Source organism: Mustela putorius, unplaced genomic scaffold (genome assembly GCF_011764305.1).
Source record: "Mustela putorius furo isolate JIRA1106 unplaced genomic scaffold, ASM1176430v1.1 tig00003867_pilon_pilon_pilon, whole genome shotgun sequence".
In the NCBI taxonomy this organism is placed as follows: Eukaryota; Metazoa; Chordata; class Mammalia; order Carnivora; family Mustelidae; genus Mustela; species Mustela putorius.
Genome location: NW_025422019.1, coordinates 26,456,212 through 26,477,877, shown reverse-complemented (window position 1 = coordinate 26,477,877; position 21,666 = coordinate 26,456,212). Strand labels below are relative to the sequence as shown.

General features: G+C 36.2%; 1 long non-coding RNA gene across 1 annotated transcript in view; it reads right to left on the bottom strand.

The window, feature by feature from the left end:
• The window catches only part of LOC106006350, a 142,929-nt gene that overhangs the window by 43,596 nt on the left and 77,667 nt on the right, over window positions 1-21,666 (bottom strand). Inside the window, exon 3 of the long non-coding RNA XR_001180337.2 lies at window positions 16,003-16,064. This is a non-coding gene — a long non-coding RNA (uncharacterized LOC106006350). The remainder of the gene's footprint in view (window positions 1-16,002; window positions 16,065-21,666) is intronic.

Here is a 21,666-nt window from a genome sequence, read left to right as displayed (position 1 = left end):
GCTAGTAGCCTTCATAGTTGTTTCACATGATTTAGATAAAACACAACAAGGAACATTTTATTGTAGAGAAATGAAATGGTTCACCTGCACTGATCCTGGATTTACCTTCTAAGGGTAGAACTTTAGATTTGGAAAAGACTATAGCAACCATCTGGTCTGAATTCCCTGGCAGTGAAATATTTTTTTGATAGTATATGGAATCCCAGAAGGAAAGAAATCTTACAAGTTTATTAATACATTATCAGTAAGGTATGTGAATACCCTTTAAAACATGCCCACTAAGTACTCAATAGCCAATTAGATAAGCCACTATTTAACCATGAAATTGAAAGATGGATTCTTAACTATTGAAAATTCTTGTGATTCAAATTGACATATTCAGTCTCCATCTGTCTTTTGAACTCCAGACTTCAATAGTCAAGTGCCAACTAACCATCTCCACTTATCATATCCAAATTGAATTCTAATTTTCATTCTTTCCTACCAGTTCCTATCACAGGGTTTTCAACTTTTACTGTTAACCATTCTGTCATCTTAGTTTTTTTTTTTCCTAACATATTTATTTTTTAATTTATTTTTTATTTATTTTCAGCATAACAGTATTCATTGTTTTTGTACCACACCCAGTACTCCATGCAATCTGTGCCCTCTCTAATACCCACCACCTGGTTCCCCCAACCTCCCACCCCTCACCACCACTAGTTTTAAATGGACATTTTAGTCCATATAAAATAATTACTGGGGGCACCTGGGTAGCCCAGGCAGCCAAGGCTTCCCATTGGTTTCCAGTCAGGTCATGACCTTCGGGTCTTGAGATGGGGCCCACACTGGTTCCACCCTCAGTGGGAAGTCTGCTTGGTTCCTCTCTCCCTCTGCCCCTCCCACTCATGTGTTCTCTTTCTCTCTTTAAAATAAATAAATAAATATTTTTTAAAAAATAAACTGATCACTAATACTTGGATTTATGTCTGCCATCACCTTATTTGTTTTCTATTTGAATCATTGGTTTTATACTTTTTTAAAATTTTCTCTTTTTAGTTAATCAAATATTTTAATCATTTTATTTTAACTTGTTAGCTATACATTTTCTAGCTTTCCATTTAGTGGAGTCCATGTAGATTACAATATGCATCTTTTGCTTATTATGGTCTCTTACAGATTTCCTTGTCTTCATAAATGGTGATTCCATTTTTATAGCTACACAAGCCCAACCCTTGGAGTCATCCCTGATTCTTTTCTTTCTTTCTCCCACAAATACAACCTATCAGGAAAACCCTTTGGTTCATTTACAAAATACATTCAAAATTCAACCGTTTCTAATCACTTCCACTTTAGTCCTCTAGTATAAACTATAACCAGCTTTAATTTAGCCTGTCTGAACTGCTTCTTCATCAGTCTTTTTCCTTTGTTGCCTCACTAGAATATATGTTCTACTTCCCATCAGAGGGATCCTTTAAAATGTAAAACCAGAGGGCATCTGTACCATGCTCAAAACTCTACAAAGGTGGGGCACCTGGGTGGCTCAGTGGGTTAAACCTCTGCCTTCAGCTCAGGTCATGATCCCGGGGTCCTGGGAGCAAGCCCCGCATCGGGCTCTCTGTTCAGCGGGGAGCCTGCTCCCCCCCCCCTCTGCCTGCCTCTTTGCCTGCTCATGATCTCTCTCCCTCTTCCTGTCAAATAAATGAATAAAATCTTTTTTTTTTTTAAACCTTTTTTTTTTTTAAAGATTTTATTTATTTATTTGACAGAGAGAGATGACAAGTAGATGGAGAGAGAGGCAGGCAGAGAGAGAGAGAGGGAAGCAGGCTCCCTGCTGAGCAGAGAGCCCGATATGGGACTTGATCCCAGGACCCTGAGATTGTGACCTGAGCCGAAGGCAGCGGCTTAAACCACTGAGCCACCCAGGCACCCTAAATGAATAAAATCTTAAAAACAAAACAAAACTAAAACTCTACAAAGGTTGGCCATCTCACTTAAAATAAACTTCTGAATCCTTGCCTTACCCTCCAAGAGTAAGGTGGAGGGTATCTTATCCTCCAAGATCCAGCACCACCTGACCCCAGTTCCCTCTGTAGCCTTACTTCCTACAGTTCTCCCAGTTCCTCACTCCTCTCTAGCCTCACTGCTCCCATGTAAATCCTCAGATACATACCACACAGCCTCTGCCTCAGACATGTGAACATCCACTATCATGGCCTAGAATAATCTTCCCACAGTTACCATTTCATTGGCTTTCTCACTTCAGCCATGTCTCTTTTCAATTGTCCCCTCTCCAAAGGGGAATTCCTTAAACACCTTTTCTAAATTAAGACTCTCTGCCCCTTATCCCTTTGCTCTACTTCAACTTTCTTCATAGAAAAACATGACGTACTAACCATTCATCTTCACGTTTGTCATCCTTCTATTCCTCTTTTTATGCAAAAATCAGAAAGGCATAGATTTTGATTTTTTGGTTCCTCTTCTACTGTCTAGAAGAGGTATTAATGGACATCAAGAGAAGCTCAATGGATATTTATGTAACTTAAGAATGATTTAATAAATGATTCCCAATTGTTAGAGAGTTATATATCTCCCATATATTTTCATTGCTTCATTTATGTTCTTTTTCACAGTTTTTCCAAGGAATTCCACTGAATTATGCACATCTACATCTTACCTAGAATGTACAGTCCTGGAGAATGTGGTTTACACCATCCAGAGCTGACTACCCTTAAGCACAGGCCAGGCAAAGACATCCTCTCATATGCATCCGAGCTGAAACACCATCTCTCCTCTTTGTTATATTGCTCTAGCCACCCAAGAGGTACATGCTTTCAGATCTTGCCTTATTACTTACCATCTCAGAATCACTTACTGCTGACCCTATTTTTAAATGAAATTCATGCACAGGTAAAACTATGCTGCTAAGGGCTGAGTAAAGCATAAAGTAAAGGCATGTAATATGTTATTTTCTCAAAGTACTCACATGTTTCATTCTCTCTCATTCTCTCTCTCTCTTCTTTTCTCTCTCTTTTGCTCTCTCTCTCTCTCTCTCTGTCTTCTTTACCAGACAGAACTGTCCAATGGGAATAAAATGCAAGCCACAAACGCAAGTCATTTAAGTTATTTTAAATTTTCTAATAACCACACTTTGAAATTAAAAAGAAAAAGGGAAATTGGGATAATATATTTTTCTTAATAAAACATATGTCTGAGCATTATGAGTCCAATAAGTAACCAATAGGATGATATAACAGTCTGGTTACATCATGAGTCTTCGAAGACATTAAGCTAGAGCACGGGTCGTTCCCATGCAGAATGTTCAAACCTGATTCTCCAGGTTGTGAAGGCAGAGTGAGGGAGAGAATGAAGGGTGTGAGTTGGAAGCATCTTAAGATCTTTATAGAAATGGCTCATTTGGAGACAAAAAGCATTCGTGATTAGAAAAAATGCCTCAAACAGTTTAGGAGTCACCCCATTTCTTCTCCCAATTTGGAACTAGAGTGAAAAAGAATTCTTTGAACAGGAATTAATTGAGACTCTTTCACTTCCAGTGTTTGAAGATCATATGATGTGAGAGCTTGGCATCCTTTCAGACCTGTCCTAAATCATTGCCTATCACACAACACTCATTTTTCCAAATAGAGGTGAAAGACCACATCCTTAACGTCCATTTTAGCTAAATACATCCCTTTTGGCCTAATGTGTAAAACATACCTAGATTAACAATCAGAGGCTCTGACACAAATCACTGCTACCTTCCCTTTCCCACCCTCTCTCTCTGCTGGCTTTTCTCCAGTGAAAAATTCAGAATTTTCCACTGGATAATACCTGGTGCCTGTGTCCTTTTAACTTGGGCTTTTATCCTCTTTGTGTTGAAGTAGAAGGAATGTCATATTAGAACAAAAGTTATTGAGAAAGACAAAATTCAATATCGAAGAGTAGTCATGCCATTGCAGAGCAATTCTGAATTTTATTTGCTTCTCCATACCATTTTATATCCCATGGTAGAGCGGTCAAATATGGGGAAGTATTCCAGGAAGTTGGCCAATGGTCTGTGCATTCAGGTATTGGTACCGCCTTAGTACTCCCCTGTGACTTGATCCATCCCTCTAAGATTTACATTGTAACAACAGTAGTCTAGACCTGTCCTAGCTGTCTATATATATATATATATATATATATATATATATATATATATAAACACACACACATTTTCAAAATGCTTTGGAAAATGATTTAAAAATCACCAAAAGAATTTGTTTTTTTATCATCAGATGCTTTCTCATTTTCAAATGATAAGAACAATGACAGATACTCAATGTTCTTGAAATTTTTTTTTAATATGCAAACTGCTTGATTTGAGATTAAGAGTTTAGTGGCACACAACAGCCTGTGTAACTTCAAATGTCTTCATTATTTCAAATCCAAATTTAAAATTCAGACACCTAGTGTTACTTAAATGTACCCAGGTTTTTGTGGTTTAATAATAACCTCTGTTTTGGTTTTTCAACCACAAAAGTGCGTTTAATCTGTTCTTCCTTTAGTTGAACTTTTCACATCTGCTTCGGCTTGGTTCCCATAAGCTAAAGACCAGATCTTTTCCAAAAGTAGGAAGTCTACCTGTACCACTGTTGTTCCAGCTCAAAAGATCTGTTTTTAATACCAGCTGAATATTTCAAAAGAATAACAAAAATAAACTGCTTACCCATAATGCATTTCTTATGCTTTTTGGCTTGCAAATCATCATGTGGTCATTTTACGAATGCACTGTTGGGCAGAAATTCTTCAGTTAAAACAGTGCATTGTCAGATCACACATGCCCAGGTAGTCCTCCATCCCCCAACTTTTTTATTTTTTTTTATTTTTTTTATTTTTTTTTTTTTTTTTTTTTCCCCCAACTTTTTTAATCATGGAAAAAGAGTGTATCTTATGAAGTTGATGATTTGTGAGAAAGTTACACCAAGGATGGACAGTGGCTTTAAAACGCCAGTGGTTTATTTTGGACACATACCTAATGCTTATCTAAAGCCCATGGGTCCTGAAAAGTAGGCCGGAAAATGTTGCAAGGACAATATTACTTCACAGATTTTCCACAATTGTTTGCTGCTGCCAGACTTCAACTCTCCTTCTGTTGCCTCAACCCTGAGACACATACCAAAATCAGATTCTGAAACAAAATCCTTGGAAGCACCTTTGAAAAAACAACTGAGGCACTGAGAAGAAAAATTTTTCTTCACTTATGAATTTGTTTGAGAAAGTTCTTGAATAAATGAGTGCCTGGGTTAGATATGTGTTAATTGTTTTTCTCGAGTGGAAGGATTAACTCTCTTTATCAGCATTTACATGAGATTGAACAAAGCTGAATGTTCCGTCTTTATTTGGACAAGATTTAATTGATATCAAGTTAGTCTAATTATTTTATTTTAGAAATTTATTTTGAATATGTGAGATGCACATAATTACATATTTTTCCTGACACATGATTATGTAATTATATTTGGTCCTGTTTCCAGGACAGAGTAACACAGCACACTGCAATTAGTAGGTGTTCAACCCATGCTTGGTGAATGAGGCCTAATGAGGCAATATAATGGGGAGAGCCTGGTACAGTACCTTTGTCTATGCAAACAAGATGATTTCGTGATTTGAATAATTTCCCAATGTCTAACATAAATAGTGGCTGTCAGTGGGGATGATTCAACTTAATTAAAAAAAAATACTTATTGGTTTTATGATACATGCAAGTCACTATGATAGTCACAACAAGAAAAACAAGGATGAGTAGGAGTTTTACAAGGTTAAAGCAAAAGAGAAGGATGCAAAGCATTAAAAATGCTTCAGGAAAAATAACCAAGCATGGTTATGGTACAGCTAACATTTGAGACAGGCCTTGAGAGAAAAGCAATCAAAATTTTGAGAATTTTGAATAGGACATGGGCAGGAAATGAAAAGCAAGAAGGAAAGCGATCTGGTAAGAAAGCAAAAGATTTCAGGTCTAGAGAGTAGTATTAGGAAAAGTAGGGAATGACAAGCAGTCTAGTTTGTCTGGAGCACAGCTTAGAGAGAGAGGATTAGAGGAGGGTAAAGATAGAAAAGTGGCTCAGTGGCGTGCTGTGGAACGCTTTAGACGCTATGCCAAAGAACTTGTATATGATTCAGTAGGAAATGAGAACCCAGATCTTAATGCTATATTCAAATAATTACCACAAAATTCAATCATTTGCCCGCATAGACACAACCAAATAATTAACATTCTTTTCCAAACTTGGTCATATACATTTGGTATAGTTCTTCAATTCAATTTTTGTTTAAAAGAGAATTCATGAGTGTGTGTGTGTGTGTGTGTGTGTGTATGCGCGCGCATGTGTGTGTGTGAGTGTGTGTATGGGGGAGGTGTCAGTCCTATTTCCTGATCCTTAGATTAGTTAGTGGGCTTGGAGACAAAGCAGAGAAGTCTCTTTTAAAGTTCCTAAAGCAAAAACACACACTCTCTGACCAAGAGAAAGAAATCCTAAAAAAAATATATGAGTAGAAAAACCATGCTTGGAAAGTCTTGCTTCCAAACATTCAAAATTAAATGCCTATCATGATCTATTGGATTATTGGCAACTGTAAGATGCTCCATATATAGACCTTTAGCCAAAAGACAATAAACACAGTATTCATAAGAAGACAAGAAACAAGGAGAATTCAAATTCTTTTCACTTTGTTGAGTCATAAAAGCAACTATATAAATCTTAATTGAGAAAAGCTTCACAATATAAAAAATAGGAGTGATGGCATGTTAAGGAATGTAAAATTTTACTTTTTTATCATGGTGTGCACTCTCTCTCTCTCCACACACACACACACACACATATGTCTATACTATATATATATAGTATAAATATATAAACATATATATGTTTATATATTTATACAAATATATAAAATCAAATATATCACACATGTGTATATATGTTTATATATTTATATATTATACATATAATATATTATATATTTTTAAATACATATGTTTATATATTTATACAAATATATAAAATCAAATATATATACGTGTGTGTGTGTGTATATATTTGATTTTATATATTTGTATAAAGGACATAGATCATACCCTCACTAATTAACTGATTTACATTTTACTGAGATATAACTATTTAAATTGAGTCTAGAATATAAAGGTGAAAAAGATTAAATATGTCACCAATGTTTCAAGATAAATTACTATTCTTATTCTCATTCTCTCCATCCCCAGCCTGGCCCACTTCCAATGTTCTCTCCCATCTACTGAGTAATACGAGGCAGTGCTCATGATCCCACCCTCTTTTCCTCCCCTATATCCACCTCATCATCATGTCTTACAATTTTAATCATGAGGTATTTTTCAGTCCCAAACCTATCATCAATTCTACCATCCCACTCCAAACCACCATATTTCCATATGTAGACAATTGCAATAGTATTTCATCTCATATCCTTGCCCTTCTGCAACTCATTCTCCATGCAGCAGGCAAATTGATATGAACTTGTCACCACCTTCTACCCTGGTCTCTATCCTTATACCTTAATTTTAGGATTTTACTCACTGTTGTATCTCTACATTTAGCTATCAGTAAAATCTGACTTAATTTAATCAAAGAGGTGGTCCCTATAAAATAAGTAATTAGAAATGAGGAAAGGTTGGTAATTTTGCTCTTACTCCCAGAAGTAACTAAAATTAACACAATAAATGAAATAGTTTCTTTCATCCACAAGGCAACACTATCTTTGCTTCTTCATAGAGTTCCCATGATTACTCATTGGTTTGGTATTCTAGAAGGGACTTGATTCAGAGGATGAGACACCAAATTCTTTAGAAGTCAAAAGTAAGTTTTAAAAATTTAATTCATGAAAAAATTCTTATAGCCTTCCTTAAAAATCTTCCACATTTCATTGGGTACAATACTTCCAGAACTATGTTATTACCTCAGATTTGGGGTAAGGCTACTATTGGAGGCTATCCAGACTCAGTTCTTAACTTATATTTCAGAATTCCACAATGCATTTTCACTTCTCATAAAGGATTAAAACCACATCATGATAGAACAATCTATAAGAGTTATAATGCTTTTAACAAGTAAGAAATGGATTAAAAAGCACTTTATGGCTTGTTAAAGAAATCCCCCTTTCCTCAGAAGCACTTTTTAGTGTCTTATTAGTGGCATTTGATCTGACTGACATATTGACCAGCAATCTGAACAGAAGACAGATCATTTCCACTTTTATCACAAAGGGAATATAAATTTGTGACTGTAAATTCAAGAGGGACAACTTCCAAAGAATTTCTTTAGAATAACCCATCTTACCCTAAAACCATTTTTAAAGTCTTTCAGATTCTTCCTCAGATTCCTTGGTAAATCAGTGTCTGAAGCTACACTTGATACTAACCTATTGTTTTTATTTGAATTTGCAAATAGACAAAAGTAGAATTGCTCTTAATGTGAAAGTGACTTAAAATACCAACCCTCTCCTGACATCAATAGGAAATTAGTATATTAGTAGTCATACCATTACTGGAGAGTGTTTTGTAGTTCTTTATCTTGTGTTTTTTATTTTTCCATGTTTGCTGCTTTGTATTACGTACACATTAATACTAATTGGCTTTTGGTTCCATATTCTCATTGATTAATGACTCCTCAAGTTGGAGATGCCACAGCTCACATCTCTTCCTACAATTCCTAAGATAAACAGTCAAATAAGTCTGACTGTAACACAATAGTAAATGTCTCATCATTTCACTGCTGTGTGAAACACTGAGCTGTGAGTCAGCCGAGCATCTACAGAACATACTCAAGTATTTCCTTTCAACCACACTATTAAAGTCTCTCAGTATCTAGAATTACTACCAGCATAATTACTGAATATTACTTGGCTTTGTTTTCATTGTTTACAGAACAAGAAAAGAATTAATTGCAGGTATATGAAAAATGTATATGCATATGTACATTTTAAAAGGATTTGGGGAGATTTTTAAAAATTTTAATTCCATCCAAGTAAAATCCCACAGTTCAGATCATGGATGGTGTATGAATACTTTGAAGGACCCAACTTGATTTTCTGAAAACGCAACCACACAAAAAGTAATTTCTTTATGGCACTTATGGATTTATCACCTAAACACATAAGTTCATGCGTTTCCAGTGTCTTGGTCTTTATTTTGCAAATGTTTCAGCAGCATTTACTATCACTGAAGTAGTGGCAACATGTTTTACTTAAGATCAAACAATCTCCCAGAATCTGGCAAGATTTAACAGAAATTTAAAACAATACTTTCCAGGGAAAACGCTAACCATCTGCAACTGTTATTGTTAACACTATTCTTTTCTCTTTTTTCTTCCTATATTATTTATACTTCCTGTTGCTCTCAAAGCATTCTATCTATCATTAGCAATTAATTGTAAACAAATGGTTGAAGAGGATGTTTATGTTTATAATCTTTTTTCCTAAGGCAAAGAAATACAGTATCCTGTTTCAATCACATGAATATCCTATCCACAGGTCTACCTGAGCTCAGCTAAAAAAAACCCCATGGCCGAACAGAGAAATTATTTCTTTCAGAAACGAGGGGCATTACCTAAAATCATATTCATACTCAGGGTGGTTGGGTGGATTTCTTTAAAAGGAAAAAGAGCTAAACATGTTAATAAGGACTTCTTTAAATTAATAGTTTAAGTTAGAGCTATTCAGAGGAGAAAACACACACTTAGATACATTTGCACATAAAAAGAAATTGAAAACATCAGAACCCTACTCTGTTGTTTCCTGTTACTTTGTCCTGAGCACATAAGCCCAGCTACCCTGGAGGAAGTGGTCTTAAACCAAATTATGTCCCTGTTTCTTCGTTCTTGTCTTAACCATTGGGATACATCGTCCAATGCCACCCACTTGTATCTCTGCCAGAGTGAGTGCACAGTGACTTGTTCAGTTGGGTTGCCTCTTTGATGTTGTTCAGCCACCATTTCCTTTCCCTTCACTTTTATCTCCGTCCTGGCTCTCATTCCTGCAGCATCCTCCTTTCCAGATGGTCTCCATCTCCCCCTCAGAAGTGCCCAAAATACTCCAGCTTCCTCCTCTTGATCTTTCCCCACCGACAGCCACGTTATCCTTCAGGATTTTAATACCAACCTATCCCCTGCTTTAATTATTTTACTCATGGATTATTTTTATGGGGAGAAAGAGCCACAAGAAAAGATCACAGAATCCTTAGTAAAATGGTTGCATTGTTAGTATTACTTCCCAATTATTTTCTGAGATGTTGGATGCTTTGTTCATACCCAGTAACTATTATTTATCAGGAGCAGCATTCAGTACTGGGAATTCAGATATAGATAAAACATGGTTAATGAGAGAAGATAAATGAGGTCTGGACAAAGTATGGGGGATACGCACTAAAAACTCAAAGGGAAAACAACCAATTGTGCTTACGGGCATGTCATAGAAAAGTTCATGCAGTTGGGTCCAGGTAAGGAAACTGTGGAGATACAAATATAAAGCAGTATGCCAAGTTCAGAGAATTTTAAGTAGTGTGTATGACTATAGTGAAGCTTCTAAAAGCAGGTGGTGAAAATTCAATCGTTTATTTTCAGAAGGAGATACCTTAAAAAAGGGCCTTTCATGCCCTGATATTCTAATTTGTCTGGAAGGCAACAGCAAACATTGAAAGTTTTTAGGTAGGTAAAATGTGTGATACTATCTACAGTTTTAAGTAATTCCTATGACCGCAGTGTGGTGAATGAATGGACGAGAAAAAAAAATCAGGTTTCTTTACCTGATAAAACACCAAATAATAACTCCAGTGTGAAGTGCTGGAAGTGTAAGTGAAAGAAATATTGATGGATTCCATGAGAAAAAGAAGGTGCAGTCTACGATTTAGGATACATTAGAGGCTAGGACCATGTTAGGAGGATAACGCAGAAAAAAAGAATCTGGAAAGCTTCCAAATCCCTGATCTGGGAAGTAGGGAAAGAGATGCCATTGGTTCTGGTTTAAACACATTGAACCTGATGTGCCAGTAAGTGTCTGAGTAAATTTAACCAGAAGGCAGTTACAGTTTAGGAGCAATGACTTGACTACAGGCAATAATTTGAGAACTATAAGTTATCTGATGGTTCCAGAACTCAAATGTATCAGTTAGGAGCCTGGGGGAAAAGTATAAAGAGGAGAAGAGGTCAAGCCTCAGTTCCCAGAAAATACCAGCTGGGGAGCTTGCAGTGAATATTAGGAATGACTGAGAACTAATTCCTATAAGGTAGGATGCAAGTGACAAGGTCAGGTGCCCCTGAGAAGTATTTTGAAAAAAATGACTAGTGATTGTTCATCGGGAATTAGACAAATAAGGAGGGTAAGTAATGAAACACTATGATACATTAGTCGAGAATTTGAAGAGGAACAAAGGTGATAAAAGATGATCATTATCATGGGGCAATTATTTTTTAAGATGGGAAAAGCCATCACATCAGGAATGCAAAGAATCAAAATTTAATGGAGGACAAGGACATTTGAAACAATTACCAATTAACATGAGTACTATGATCAAAAAATAGAACTGTGGGAGCATTGTTAGGAAAACCACAATCACCTCCTCTTTCTGTGAATGTGAAGGTCAATAATAATTTAACTCTGAATTTACTGCATACATTTGAAGGACTTATTTTCTGAAATAAGGTGATTCATAGAGTGTTCAAACACAAAGACGTATTAGACATAGTGCAGTTACGTTCTCTCATCCAATCCTATGAGGAAGAGGAAGCCCTGCCGAGGTTGGGCAGCACACCAAAGTCAATCAGAATGCCAGTGGCAGAGTTGTAGCAGAGGTCGGCGATTGGTCCTATGGTGGGTTTATCATCATTACTTGTTGCCTTACCTTTTCAAAGTCTAAGTTTTAAGCATACAACTCAGATATATGCAAGAAATTCATTATGATTTGGATTGATCACAGGAACCCTGATAACAGACACCATTCTTTGCTGGTTAAATATCACTTTATCGTATTTAAACAGGCACTTTTCAGAATGTCAAGTTTTGACTCAATTGAGCTATATTACTTATTAAGAATTAAATGCGTCCTGCCTATCATACGTTGTGACATGAGCAGTCGTGAGAATTTTATTTCCCCAAGAAACACAAAGATGGATTTGGAGTTACAGTCTCTCACTTAAAATAGTGCAAGGAGACACAACTTTGGTTTTGCTGTTGTTCTCTTACTATTTGGTTGTTTTTGTCTTTCCAGTGGTGAAAGCAAGAGTGGGGAAAAAAATCTTAAACTTAACTTTCCTTCTTAACTAAGCAAAAACAAAGCTTTCGTTTTCAGCCTCAACTCCCTTCAAATCTTTTACTCTAGTCCACTGACACTGTCACTTCAAAATCACAGCATAATGCAGTGCACTGTTTTCCAATATCAGTAAAACAAAAGCTTTATTGAATAAGTATGTGTGAAAATGCTGCAAACAAAAACATCTCCACAGGCAGCACCTGATTGGCTCACAGCAATGCTCTCCATTGTCATATCAGAGCTCAGCAAGTAACTTCCTAGCATAGCAGACTAACGTTTCTTTCAAAGTTGTCTTTTCCAAAAGAAGAAAGCAAACAAAGAAAATTAGGATAAATATTTTCCCGGCCAAACTGGGAATAAACCGTTCTCCTCAACTATAAGAAGAAAGACTACAAAGGAAAATTCTTGCCTGGTACCTCTTCTCTTACTCTACATATTTTTGAATGACTTTTTGAAAGTGTCTCCTTCCCTCTGTAAAGTCTCCAGGTGCCTGTGCTATACAGTTTTACTCTTAACTAAGGAGTAAACATGGTTGCATCTGTTTACCTACACATTGTCTGCACATTCAGTCTTTACCTAATAGGGAATTATAGACTTCCCCCTTTTGCTCCTCACCTTTGTATCTCAGCACCCTTTGCCATGTCCTACTGCTGAAAAAATTACTGCCGTCATAACAAAACTCAGCACTACTGTGGTAGCCAAGTCAGAGTCAATACAACTGTGCTAAGTTCTCCATAATTTCCTATGTTCTCTAATTTCTCCTCTGCTTACAGGGTAGCTACTCTCATAAGTGTTTAGGGCACTAAAATCTGGAATCTCACCCATTACGATTAGTTTTGCTTTCCTCAACCTTGACAGCTGTGCCAGCAGGCCAACCCATGGCCTCATACAAAGAGTTGCCTCTAACTGCCTATGTGGTGATGCTGCCAGGAAAACTGCCCATAGAGTTCGGCCTGAGCCCAGTTTGAATTTCTGTGTTTTAGGGATCTGTGTCTTGTCATTCTGCTATAACCTCATATTTTAAACTACTTGAAAAGCATCCTCAAAAATCATCCATGAAAGAAACAATCTGATATAAATGAATACATTTTTATCCAGTGAGTTATCTAACAAGACTTCTACATGCAAAGGCTAACTTTATAAAGGCTACACTAAAAGTGCTTCATGCATGGTTATTTCCAACTCATTAAACATCTTTAGAAAAATATACAAATGCCTTCAAAGCAGTGGCTTAAAAGAATCCATTCAGACTTTTGAGGCAAGAGCAGAAGAGTGGGATATCATAAATAGTGGGAAAAGCTAAGTGCTATTAACTACGATCAGGTGCTTAACCTACAACAAGAAATAATACTTCCCAAAATACAGACTTGGCTGCAAATCTTACATAGAGAGCACAGAATATACACTTACATTTATTCACTCATCCAGACAGTCATTTATTCATTCAACAATTATTTATTCAACATCTATAATGTGTCAGGCACTGAACACAGATCTGGAAAAACAACAGACAAAGCTCCTGCCTTTCTGAAGTTTACATTCTAGTGGAGGATAAGAATAATTGAAAGTGCAGATAAAAAAACAGAGAGAAGTAACATTAAGTACTAAGAACAAAAATAAAGTGGGGTTATGGGTCTAAAAAGACAAGAGAAAATATTTCAGATGAATTATCAGGGAAAGCTTCTTGGAAGAGGTAGCCTTTGAGTAGAAGCCTGAATAAAGAGAAAATATGAGTCATGCAAATGACAGAATTATGAAAGAAGAATTAAAATATACAAGCCCTGAGCAGGAAATGGGCTTGGAATGTTTGTGTAACAACAAAGATGTAGGAGTGGAGAGGAATGAGGAGGAAATAAATCTGAGGTAAGAGAAAGGGTTTGAAGGCCATGGGAAGGATGTTGGATTTTATACTAAGTGGTTGGAAAGCCCTTAGAGAATTGTGAGGCTTGGGGGGAGACATGATCTCATAACACACACACACACACACACACACACACACATTCTCCAAATATTCCTGTTTCCAATATATGAAGATTTCTTGGCAACTTACGCTCTCCATGGGCTACTACCTTGGGCATTCAGTGATGCCAATTTCTGCCCTTCAATTTTTTGAGTGTTTCCTTCGACAGAGAAAACAGGACAAATCAGAGGGTGAAGGGAAAGACCACCACAACAATCCATTTTACAGCCTCTTCTCACAAGTATTCTGACTCAGACTTCCCAAAACTCTGTTAGGAGTACCTTGATAAGGGAACTGTGGTTATACATATTTTAACATAAAGAAATGAAGAGTTAAATTCCTTTGATCAGTGAAGAGTGAAAGAGCTAAGGCTAGGACTTGGATATGCTGTTGCTGAGTTCAAGGCCCGTTCCTATACACAAGACTATCTCTCAAAAGAAAATTAAATTTGGTTATTCTTCCACTTTCTTCCATATCTCACTCATCAAAAATGAAAATAAAACAGGACAGAAGTTTAAGAATTCTTATTTAGAAAAAAATAAACTCATTGCCAAATGAGATGAGAGCAAGTTATTGTATTATTCTCCTAGGACCATAACTATGACATTCTTAATATTTCTGATAACACATCACAAAATCCTGAGCAAACACATCCTCAGTAGTGCTGACTGACTAATTGAGAAAGAGAAAAATAGAAGAATTAGAAACTTCTATGTTAAGGAAACAGTAATGTTCATCATCCCCATAATCTCCTTCTTACTTCATAGAGATAAAAGTAACATGCATTTACAAATTTTTTCACACATATTTCAATCTTAGGTAGTTGTCGTATACTTTATGGACAGACTCATGTAACATTATTTAATAATAAATAACTTTCTTGTGGGAAAACTATATATACTAAAGGTCTGTATTCAGAACTACTTTTAAGACTAAATAATTGTCATTTCAGCTCAACATGCACTGAGTACCAATTAAGTGTTTAATATGCCTCGTTAGATACCAGAATTACAAAGATGGATCAAATTGCCATATGGTATAGATCATGTTATTTTATAATATTAAGAATGCAAGGGGGTGAATATAGGAAATAACATATTCTGAGCATGAGTGAATAATTTTGCTCATCATTCCCCTTTCCCTGTCCTTCCCAACCCCCCATCCCTGAAATCTTCACTTAAAGCCCATTCAACCCTTTTTCTATTTTGCTCCTGTAATTCCCTCACTCAATCCATCCCAACTCCACTTTACCTCTTCTTCCCTACCTAAATACTATATATATATATATATATATAAAGAATACTCTGAATTAGATGGTGTCTTTACCTAAACAGGTCTTTCATTCTCCAACTGGCAGAAAGATAAAAATTTCTCAAACACAGCCTCTGGTCAGAGTCAGTGGTTCTGAAATTTTTCTTAGAGTAGTTAACCATGGCAAAGGATATTGAAGCCCCATTGACCAGCTACATCTGAGGCCATAGCAAATAGGTGAGCCATGAAGGAGGAAACTCAAGCCCAAAGAAACAACTACACCAATAGAGGCTAAAGAAATCAGACTGATGTATTTCAAATGACTCTTTATTGTGGTACTTTAAAAATTCTGAAAACACTAAACCAAACCTTTGAAACTGACAAGAATAACTTTTCAGACACTCTGGAATTCAATCAGACATCTACAGAAACCAAGCAACACCCAACCAAGAAAAAACACATACAAAATAGTAGAAAATTTCAGGAGGTTTTTACTCACCCTTGTCTCCCCCAGGTTGGGGCAAGCAGCAGTCCAATCAGACTCCAGTTTCATTCAGTGACCTGAGGAGAAGAGTGTGGGCCAAATTTGAAACTCTCTAACCTGGCTTTAAGCTTCCTGAGGCACTGGTCTATGTGTCACCCAACTTAAAGCACAGATGGACAAAAGTGACTCAGATCCCTGTCTAGGAAGAGGTGCAGAAAGCAACAGCCATGACTTGTGAAAACTGCAAGAATTCTACATACCCATGGACACTTGGGATCAAGAGATTAAAGGAGGAGGAAACAAAACTTTTGGATCTGAAAAATATAACTGAATAGAAAGATACACAAGAGGGGTTCAACAGTAACTCGAACAAGTGGAAAAAAGATTCAGTGAACTTGAAGACAGCTCATTTGAAATTATTGAATCTGAAGAGAAAAATGAAATTATGAAAAGTGAGCAGATTCTAAAGGACTTATAGGAAACCATCAAATAGATCAGTACACACATTATGAGAGTCCTAAAAGGAGAAGAGAAAGCAAAAGGTATTTAGAGAGCTTACTTAAAGAAGTAATTGCTCAAAACCTCCCAGATTTGACAGAAGACATGACAAATATAAGAAACTCAAGGAACTCCAAGTAGAATACATTCAAAGAAACAACGCCAAGACACATTCTAATCAAACTCTTAAAAGAAAAAAAGACAATTTTGAAAGTGGCAAGAGTAAAGTGACTCAGCACATACAAGGGATCTTTAATAAAATTGTCGGAGATTTCTCAGTAGTAACCTTGCAGGCCAGAAAGCAGTGGAATAAAACATTTGAAGTACTGAAAGAAAAAAAAAAAATTAAAAGGCAACCAAGGATTCTATATCTACCAAAACTCTCCTTAAAAATGACAGAGAGGGGGTACCTGGGTGGCTTAGTAGGTTAGGGCTTCTGCCTTCGGCTCAGGTCATGATCCCAGGGTCCTGGGATTGAGCCCCACATCGGGCTCTCTGCTCTGCAGTGATCCTGCTTCCTCCTCTCTCTCTCTGCCTGCCTCTCTGCCTAGTTGTGAGTTCTCTCTGTCAAATAAATAAAATATAAAAAAAAAAAATGACAGAAAGGAGGTTTTGCCTGAATGGCTCAGTCAGATAAGCATCCAACTCTTAATCTCAGCTCAGGTCTTGATTTCACGGTCATGAGTTCAACCCCATGTTGGGCTTCAAAAGGTTGTGGAGCTTACTTTTAAAAAAATAAATAAAGGAAGAATAAGATATTGCCAGATAAACAAAGCTGAGGGAGGTCATTATCATCAGACCTGCCTCTAGAAATACTGAAAAGAGTCCTTCAGGTTGAAATGGAAGGATGCCAGACAGCAACTCAAAACCATATGAAAATATCAAGTTCTTTAGTAAAGGTAAATATATAGACAAATATAAAAACATCTTGAGATAAACATTAATGAAAACTTACCAATTTGTAGTGAAATCACTTGTCAAATGAACATCATTTCCACTCAAAGAGTTACATACAGTATTAAAATCACAAGTGATATAAAGGTACTCTCACTTAAAAATATTTTTCTACAATTTCATAATACCCTGGGTAAGTTAGAAAATGAGAGCAAACAAAGCAAAGTTGATATTGCACAGAGAACTTCTGAACAAATGTAATGTAAACATACCAGTATTAGTATTGATAAGGTAACCCTGCATTGAATTTTCCATCCATATGCAATCAAAAAAGAAAATGAAGATGAACTAGAAATGCTTTCTTTGAAACAAAATTATATCACTATTAGTGAAATGACTGGATGAAATTCCAGAGAGAAAGATTATAATGCTCTCCTAAAGTTATCAAACAAAAATGATTTTATTTGATGATAATGTAATTAGAGTAATATATTTGGTTTTAGTTTATACCTATTTTCTTAACATTTCTCCAACTAGTATAGTTTCAAAAATAATTATTTCAGCCATTGAAGAAAATTTCAAAAAAAATACTTAAAGCTCAAGAAATGAAACACAGTATTTTTATTTTTTAATTTTTTAAAAAGCTTTTATTTATTTATTTGACAGAGAGAAAGAGCACAAGCACAAGCAGAGGAGCTGCAGGCAGAGAGAGAAGCAAGGCTCAGGAGTTCAATTCGGGGCTCCATCCCAGGCTCCTGGTCATGAACTGAGGCAAAGGCAGATGCCTAACCAACTGAGCCACCCAGGCATCACACATCATTATTTTTAAAAGAGCAAATATTTTTATTAATTTTATGTAATTGTCTTCATTTGTATATTTTTTTAATTTTTAAATGTATTTTATGTATCATTTTAATTTTCTATGTTAGAGTAAGAATATATTTATAATATTTATAGTTTTATAAATTTTGATTTTACTTAATGATTAGAATGTTTGTATTTGAGATATATGTATATTATTTAGTTTCACTACATTTTTTTAGTCAAAATTTTGATTACTGAGCAGTTTGTTATATAAAATACAGTGAGGAAATGAAATCCTGGTATATGAGCCTTTTGCTCTAAATTGATCATTGCTATATTTTAGAAAAAGTGAAAAGAGACATATGAGATAATTTCAATATAAAATCTGAATGATCTGAGTGCTCAGAACCATATAGTTACACCAAAAAGACAAGGATATTCTATGACATTGGTAGCCTGGATACACTACTACTTTTTGAGGTCCTAGTCCATATCATAGGAAACATACTAAAATGCTGCTACACATCACAGATGAATATAATTTTTGTGTAACTCAAATAAAGAACATTTGTATTGAGCTGCAATAGCAGCTGATTGGTTGATATAATGACATGTCATGTTCTTAAGTGAGTAAACACATATTCATTTCAAGTTTGCAGGTTTTTTCCCTCCTTCTGGTTGCTAAATCTTACAGTAGATCTTGATTAACCGCATAGGCTTTTTCCCTATGCCTATAATGTCTAGAAATTAAAATCACCCTGGGAAAGATTCTTGAGAAAGGAGATAAAACACTTGAGATGACTTCTGAAGAATGAATCTTGGAATGGTGATTCAAGATTGGGAGTGTTATTCCAGGTGAAAGGAATAGAATGAGCAAAAACACTGAGTGATATAAAAGTTGGATGTGCAGAGCCAAACTACAAACTTTTTCATGTTATTAAAATGGGAAGTCTGAGGGACGCCTGGGTGGCTCAGTTGGTTAAGCAGCTGCCTTCGGCTCAGGTCATGATCCCAGCGTCCTGGGATCCAGTCCCACATCAGGCTCCTTGCTCCGCAGGGAGCCTGCTTCTCCCTCTGACTCTGCCTTCCACTCTGTCTGCCTGTGCTCGCTTTCGCTCGCGCTCTCTCTCTGACAAATAAATAAATAAAATCTTAAAAAAAAAAAAATGGGAAGTCTGTTGCAAAAGAAAGAGATTAAAATGTAACGGCGGGGGTGGGGGTGGCAGGTGGGGGATGTGAAAAGTTTTGTACAAGAGGGCTTGGACTTGCTCCTGGGAGAGGCTACCCCTGAATTGCTTTATGCAGTGAAATGACAAGGCCAAGTACACATTTCAAATGGATCACCTTGGCAGCTAAATACAGATGAATTTAAGGGGACAAATTAAAAGATAAGAACATGGATTAAAATACTATTATTGCTCTATCTTAGGACAGTAGTCTCCAAAGATGGGTGCATGGGATGTACTTCCCTTAAGGAGATACTAAGCAATTCATTTAGAAAGAAAAGGAATTGAAATTCTATTTCTCATTTTTTTTTTCTTATTCTTCAAAAAGTCTCACCTTTTAGCATTCATTTTATAATGTATAAAATTATACATTTTCTAATGTATATAATAAAATGATAGAGCAGTCCACTTATAAGCGATATAACTGAAGCTGATGTTTCAAAATATTTGAAAAACATTCAAAAATGTTTATCAGTGGGAATACTGAAAAACAAAAGCTGGGAAACTCCATTGTTCTGGATAAGAGTGACAAAAGTGTGTTGTTAGCCATGGAGAAATACAGATAAAATTGTGGAATGTTTCAGAGCAAACAGCATCAGAGTTGGCTGCTCATTTGGATGTAATGGTTACAGTTGTCACGTATATGCATGTGAATATTCCTACATATTAGTCAGAAAGGAAGGCTAGAAGGGAATCCAGGGTGACGAAGGTGAGGCCGAGTAAAGCAGCTCTCTGTAAAACAGGAATTAGATCAGTGGAAGGCAGAGGTATTCTAGTAGCAAATTAAAAGCAGATGGGAAAATACTATGTGAAAATTCTTTCTGCTATGAATCAAAAAGTACTTTAAAAATATGGAAACAAGAAAAATGTTCCTGAGCTACAGCATAAAATATTCAGGTTAGCTAACAGAAAGAACCTTGGGAGTAGTCACTGTTAAAAACTATGTATTAACACAGAAGGTAATTGTTTCTGTTCACTGTGATATAAAGCTTCAGCCTGCATCTGGGCAGAGAACCCACTGAAATATCTTCTCTTAGTTTCATGTTTTTCTTAGCTGTCAAAAAGTTTACATGGCAGATTTAATACCCCCTCAGTCAGAATCTTTCTTACTGTAGCTTATCACTTATGGACATCTTCATTAATTCTTTGATAATTCAGGCTTATATACCATAAGAAGTAGAAGATTATAGGTACTTAGGAAGAACATATTTTTACCATTGCAGAATAAAGGACTAGACATCTTACAGAAAGCACACATATCTTTTGATCCAGTTATCAAAAACTCCAGTTTCTGTAGGAATTAGGGTATGTTCCCAAGCAATATTAAATGCTCTGATATCAGGGTGAAAACTGCAGGCTCACCTTGAAGTGATTAGAAGATGTGGCTGCCTCCGCTGTGATTCAGGGCTAACCAATGTAGTCACACACCCAAATCCACTCCCCAGTGGTTTGTGCTTACATAGTGTAATATTCTCACCACCTAGGATATTTTCATTGGAAAACAAAAACAAGGTTCTCATCTTCTGAAGGTCACTGTTAAACTGTACATTACCCCAAAAGAGAAGGCAGGCCTTGGGAGCTATCTTCAGTCTTATCCCTTATCAACATGGGTACTTCATTCCCATCAGCCCATGGTAAACTTGGGAGGCATAGGAGCCCAGCCTTGAGAAGATAAGATAAAGAGATAGGTAAATCATGGAAAACTTTTGCCTCCTGTTTCACAATAGCCAACAGAACAGGCCTTGGGCAATTTACTGAAAGCCTGTCACTCAGGATATTCTAAGCTTATAAAGACAATAAGATAGGTAAATCTATATAAGATGAATGTTTGTAGTAGAAACTCAACTAACCACAGCTTTCTTTTTTTTTTTTTTTTAAAGATTTTTATTTATTTATTTATTTGACAGAGAGAAATCACAAGTAGATGGAGAGGCAGGCAGAGAGAGAGAGAGGGAAGCAGGCTCCCTGCTGAGCAGAGAGCCCGATGCGGGACTCGATCCCAGGACCCGGAGATCATGACCTGAGCCGAAGGCAGCGGCTTAACCCACTGAGCCACCCAGGCGCCCCTAACCACAGCTTTCTTATATGTTGTTTGGGTTTCGAAAGAATTCAAGATTACTCTGATCGCTTTTCATTAATAATTACTATAAGGAAAAAGCATTAATAACAATATAATGAAGGACATCATAATGTGTTATAATTATATTTTCACATATAGTACAGTTATGTTATGATTATGGTATGTTATGTTTTGTTA